The following is a 6,725-nucleotide window of genomic DNA, read 5'->3' as shown; positions in this document are numbered from 1 at the left end:
TCTCGGCGTTATTTTTAGTTTGTAGGTTTAAATTTCCTTTGTTTTCTTTCTTTTATCGTGAATTTATAATGAATTGCTATGAATTACTTATCTTTATGTATGTTTCCGAATTTCCTAGTAACTGCATATCGAAGCACAATTTTAAGAAAATGCATTTATACCAAATTGAAAATTCTATATTTTGCTTTTTCTCCAACCGAGTATATAAGAGACCGCTTTCGGTAATATTCTTTTCAAGTATTTCCACTATTTCTCCACCTTGTTTTTTTGTCCTGACACGTTCCAGAATGCTACTTGCACGTCGCTCCTTTTGTGCTTATCTCCTTTATTCTTTTCAATCAGATCCTCTTGCCGTTTTAAAACCCCCCTGCGACTCTTGCGTCCCCCTTTTCGTGCTCTTTATGCCCTTCATTCACTATCCTTTTCCTACCCTCCCTCAGTTCTTCTACTTCATCGTCCCAAATCCATATCAGATCCACGTCAGATCTTCTTCGATTCTTTCATTTCTTCCTTTCAACAACTTCTTTTTCTCCATGACTTCATATTTGTCCTGCCCACTCCCGAAGTTCACTAAAAACATACATTTTCTGCCCTCTTTATTCCCTCCTAGTCTTCTTATCCCTTCCACTTTGACTTGCGCGCCGATGTCTCTCATCACCTTCATAATCTCTTCCTTTGCACACTCACTGCTCACTTTCAAACCCTTCACTATTATGTTCTTTTTCCTGTTCACTCTCTCTTCCCCTTCCATTCTTCTTTCGACCACAAACAGTCTCAAGCGCCACCTTTCATTTTGCTCATGCTTGACCACCTCACACTCTCTCACTCCTTCCATACTCCCTTTCTCTCCCATCTTAGACTCATTCTTTAGTTCTAGTTTGCTCTCTCTCTCTCTCTCTCTTCTAACAGTTTTATGTCCCTTTTCCTAATCTCCTCATTCTCTCTCTGCCTATTTTCTATACTTTCTAATTTATTGCACATCTTTTCTTTCTCTCTTTTCCATAATTGATCTCATTCTTCCCACTTTTGTCTCACTTTTCTTACCTCGTCTTTTACCTATTCCCCTTGCTTCTTCATATCATTCAGTCTTCCGCATGTCTCATCTAATCTTCCGCAAGTCTCCTCTTTATATCCTTTTATAAGGGCTTCTAATGTTACGAATTTATCCCCTTCATCCCTATTTCTCTCCAGCGTTCTTTTTTTTTTCTTAACCTTCTTTAAGTCATTGCCTCTCTCTGCCTCTTCGCTCGACCCTGCGCTTCCCGATTTCGCTCCAAGCCTTTCCAAATTAGTGGACCTCCTGCGCCTATACCCCCTTCCTCGTCTCGATTCTGCCGTTGGTATGGGATGTAAAGGCATAGTGAACATTTCATCTGCACTTCTCTCACTGCTTGCAGCGTCTACTCCTCTACCTTCTCTCTCTCTCTCTCTTTGCTATCGCTATCCCTATTTGTTTCACTCTTCTCATTTAACTTGCTCTGCCTCCTTCCGCAATCACGTTGTGGACTGCGCATAACCGACATGACTACCCTGTTAACTGATCTTTAGCTTCACCTCCCCCACCCTGTCACTTTCTATCCTCGCCAGATTTTAAAGCACTTTTTCCAAAATCTCGCCATCCTACACTGATTTCTTCTCAACAACTTGTGTCTAATTAACACCTTCTCCCTTCTTACCCTTTGAACTTCTCTTCAGCCAAAAAATGATCGCACTCGCAAAACGCCGTATATCCTCTATGGGTACTGGAAATTGAAGCCCTTCAAAAAAAGGTAATATTTCCTTATTGAAAAAATAATTCCTGTATTTAGCAGGAATATTTATCATTATTTTAGAAATTTGGATGATTTTTTTTACCTTGAACACTACATAAAAATAACTTCTGAGTGGCCGTTTTAATCGAGGAAAAAAATTCCCAGTCATTTTCCGATTTGCAAAAATGTTTCATGGTTAAACAAATTCGAAATGGTTTATTTTTAAGTAGATTAATAAATTCAAATAATCAGCGAAAAAATTATCGACGCAGTACATTTATAACCTTTTAATAATTTTCAGAATTAAATGATTTTCCAGTCTTGTATAATTATATCAAAATTAAAAACAATTTTTTCAAATCTATTTAAAAATTTTTTATTCTTCCTACCAAATACTTACCGACGCAATAAACTTATAATTATTTTATAGTTTTGTGAGTGATTTGATTTGTGTGTCAGCCTAAAGTTATTAGTTTATCAAAGTTGCAAATTTCTATCTACAGTTTCATAATTAAAATTGTCTACAGTTCTTATGTTGAAAAAGCTGTTGTGATTCTACATTAATAGTATAAGTATCTTCGAAGTAAATGTGACACTCACTTTAAATTAATAATTATTTGCAAGGAAATATTTTTGTTTTAAACATTTTGTTAGGGTCTTAGTTACTTATCATGAGAATATAATATTCTTAATTCAATATTTTATTCAACTTCACACAAATAAGTATAATGGAACAAATTAACTCAATAATGTTTTGCTCGGAGTAAATATATTCTTGATTCAAATAGTTGTCCTGATTCTATTTTTTTATTCAAGAAAATCGGTCCCTTGTAAAAAGAAAATACTTGTTTCTTTCAAGTAAAATCAGCCAAGTAAATTAGCCTACTTGATTTAATGCAATTTTTTTTCAGTGTATTCAATCAAGTTATTTACGGATTTCCATTGTATTTCCATTGTATTAGACTTATTTGACGGGGATACCGAAAATTTTTTTGTTTTTACGTCTTTCTAAGCCTAAGGAGATTCTCCTAGAAAGTTACAACTTATATTTTTTTGAAGAAAATTTTTAACGGTTATGCTCGTTTAGACCCACAGATTCTTAACTTTTTGATTAAAAATAACTAATTTAATAATTTAAAAAATTTTATTTATCACTTGTAATATCATTTATGAGTCAAAAAAAGGTTCGACCATCTTAGCCAAGACAAGCAAACGTCGTCTTGGCCAAGAGAAAGTTCGACTTGAGACAAGTAAACGCCGTCTTACCTGTCGTGACCATCAAATTAAGATGAAGGCCTATGTCTCGATTCAGGTTTGAGACGCAGCCAGACATCCATGTCTTTCGCAGGATTTAAAATTTACTTTATTACTCATTGAAATAGTTACATTTTCTATATGTATCAGTATTCAATGAACAATTTTGAATGTTTTATTCAACATTCAACGTTCCCATTTTTTTGAAAGAATTTTGAATGTTTCATTTTGAATCCGCCAAATTTTTATCCTTCTAATTATAAAACTCTTAATTTTGAACAAAAGAATTACAATTTTTAATTTTTAAAGTTTAAAAGCTGTGAATTTAAAATTTTTAAAGCTATATAGCCAATGCTATAGCGTCTTGAGTTTAAATTTGAAACTTTACAATTTGGATGTTTTGATTTAAAAATGTTTGACTATTCACTGGAAGTTGCAAAACTATTTCTCTTCGAAAAAAATTACATCAGAATAACAATTGGGTTTAAAAAATTGGTAATTTGATATTCATTCCATGTCGAATAGAAAAGATGAATAATTGTTCATGAAATTGTTTATAACCATGGCAGTTGTTATTATTCATCCATGGATTCATTTCCATAGAAAATGACTATTCTTTTCGTCACCAATAGCTGAAGCCAAAAATTGTTACCATTTTCATCCACTTATTTGCTTATAAAAAATTAAATACATTTTTTAATTAATCCTACGGTACTGGAAAATCGGCTTTAATTTTTTTAAAAACGTTTGAATCGGATAAAAACTGTAGTCAAAAAATCAATTTGTCCAGAGTCGTGATTTTCGTCCCACTGTGCGCCGGCGGAACTATCAGGCTTTACTATTCAAGAAGTTTCACATCATTTAATGTGATTGATAAATATCGAAAGTTTCGTCTATGGAATTCAAGCGACATGGTATAGAAAAATTTTATTTTTGTCAACTAACAATAATAATTTATGTATGGGGAAGAATATAACATTGTCTTATTTTACATTCAAGAGCCGTGAAGGAGAATAAATAGACATTTAATTTGAAAAGAGTCTTATTTGGATGTTGTAATTTTTTTATTTATCTATTTATTTTTATTATATGTATACGAATTTTATTATTATCTCTAAGGTTTAAAAATATAAATCCATTAACTTTAGGTTTAATTATATTATTATACTCAATTTTAATTTAATTGAATTTGAATATATTTAATAAATCAAGAATTTACTCAATAATAATATTTTTAATTATTGAAATAATAGTTTATAATAATACAATATTTCGAACACATTTCTTCAGTCGAATAAGATTTTTAATTAGCTAAGTCTGGTACTTGAAGGTCCTCTTCTGTAAAGAATCTGAGGGAGAGGGGATAAATAATTTATTCATACGATTCCGGTAAATAAGGTAGTCAATTATACTAATAATAATTATACATGACACAATTCTTGCATATTCATTATTACTTTTTCACCTAAGTTAAAAGCGTACAAATACTCATAATATACGAGAAAGCCAACCTAAGTGGCCTAATTCGAATTAATCCCAAACAATTCAAAACAATTTTTCAATCAACAATTTTGCAATCTTTGTGAACCCTTATCAATCCGTCTTTCAATCCCAAATTATATCGCAATCTTAAAACATGTTTCAACTCCGTTCTTCAATCCGTGCCTCGAATCCTATTAAATATATGGGACTTCTTGAATTCAATCCGATAAATCTTACTGAATCCGTCATCAGTCCGAATGAATAAGCGTAAATCTTAAACAAAACCGAATTATTACACATCAATCAGAAACAAAGTTTCACTCTCTCCGAGTGAAATGGAAACCAATCCAAAACCTTTCATTCCATTTAAATCCGGACGTCAACATAAACTTGCATCCTAACATACCTTCTAATCCTTTTCAAGCCGTATGCTTAACCCACATAGCACACTTCCTGAAAAAAACAAGGCTATCCCAGGTTTTTCTCGGGAAAAGCATGTCGAGGCGTCCTAACGGTAGGATGTCAACGCGACACGAATTGACGGTACTTAAACAAAAATAAAAACAATAAAAAGCTAACCGAGAAGTTAGGGCTAGAAAGTCTTGCTCGTGTAATTGAGCAAGATGAGGCTAGAAGTTGGCCAAAACTAAAAGGTGCTCACTCGCTTCATCAAATCATGAAAGTTCTATCTCGGGCGAGCAAAGCATGAAGATTGCCACTTCTCGCGTTTAGATTATAATCGAGAAGTGGTGCCTTCACGAAGGAATAATAAGGAGACCCAACTGCCAGTGGGAAGCCATTTGAAATTGGAAATAGATACATTACCGTAAAAGGTAAGCAGATTACACGAAGATCTTAAATTTTCATACGTAGGTGCGCAGTTGCCCTCTTCCTGTACATGGATAAGTGCGTGAAAGAGAAAGTTTGTCAACTTGACGTAAGTTAGAGAGGTTCTGTTCTTTTGTTGATCATTATACGAAAGATACACGAAATAAATATATAAACAGTATTTTCGGTACCTGCTTGAAAAATATACGAACAGAGTTTGAGAAGGAAAAGTATAGTAAGTACCTTTTAAATTTGTAATATGATAAAGAAATAATGGAAGTAATATAACGACAGTTATGTAAAACAATAAAATATATTAAAAGTTTGTTGTACGTACTGTGAGGGCTTTAAAAAAGCAAAGTGTATTCGCCTTCATCGGCGTGTAACTTGCACCACAACCCAGCATTTGACACCTGCATCAAAACAAACGAACAGAACCACTCTAACTTACGTCAATTTGACCAATTTTCTCACTCGCACACTTTTCCATGCATAGGAAAAGGACAACTGCGCACCTGCGCACGAAAATTTAAGATCTTCCTGTAATGTACATACCACTTACGGTAATGTTTCTATTGCCAAGTGGGGAAACGGAGTAAGGTCTCTTTATTACTCCTTCGTGCACCTTCATGCTTTGCTCGCCCGAGATAGCACTTAAATGTTTTGATGAAGCGAGCGAGCATCTTTTAGTTTTGGCCAAATTCTAGCTTCATCTTGTTCAATTCCGCGAGCTAAAACTTTCTAGTGCTAACTTCTTGCTTAGCTTTTTATTGTTTATATTTTTGGTTAAATATCATGTAGTCCAGGTCTGTCCAGAGAGGGGAGTTCGACTTAATCCACAGATGTTTGAGTTCTACCACCAGTCTCTCTACTCGGCTGCGGTCGGTTTCTAAAATGGATGGGAGGATCCAGTTCTGTAGATACATAGTATCTCGGAAGGTGTCTTAGGGCGACTGAATTTAAAATAAAATGAAGTAATTTGGAATTTAATTAATTAATATATTAGCAATAAAATAATTCATAAGTCTTACAAATAGGTAAAGTACATGATATTTTTTGTAAGAGAATCCATATTTTCCATTTTAAAATTCAACTACTTGGGTAGAAATTGTTCTAATTTATTAAAAGTCGATCAAAAATACATTGTTTTGTTCGTTAGTAAATCAATTTTTGCCTTTAAATTTAACTATTCCATTTTTTGTTTAAACATTGGTGTATTTAAAAAACTAATCTTCTTTTCTCGTAAAACGTTCATCATTTGATTTAAAAATTCGTATTTTGCGATAGAAACTCGATTTTTATGGTTAATCTTTGAATTTTGTATACGGTTCAAATAAATTTAATTTACTTATTAGAATACTGCACAATGTAGGATACTCCTGGCGAGAGGGCTCAGTAAACTACGTGCAG

Source organism: Belonocnema kinseyi, chromosome 5 (assembly GCF_010883055.1).
Source record: "Belonocnema kinseyi isolate 2016_QV_RU_SX_M_011 chromosome 5, B_treatae_v1, whole genome shotgun sequence".
NCBI lineage: Eukaryota > Metazoa > Arthropoda > Insecta > Hymenoptera > Cynipidae > Belonocnema > Belonocnema kinseyi.
Note: the sequence above shows the minus strand (reverse complement) of the source record.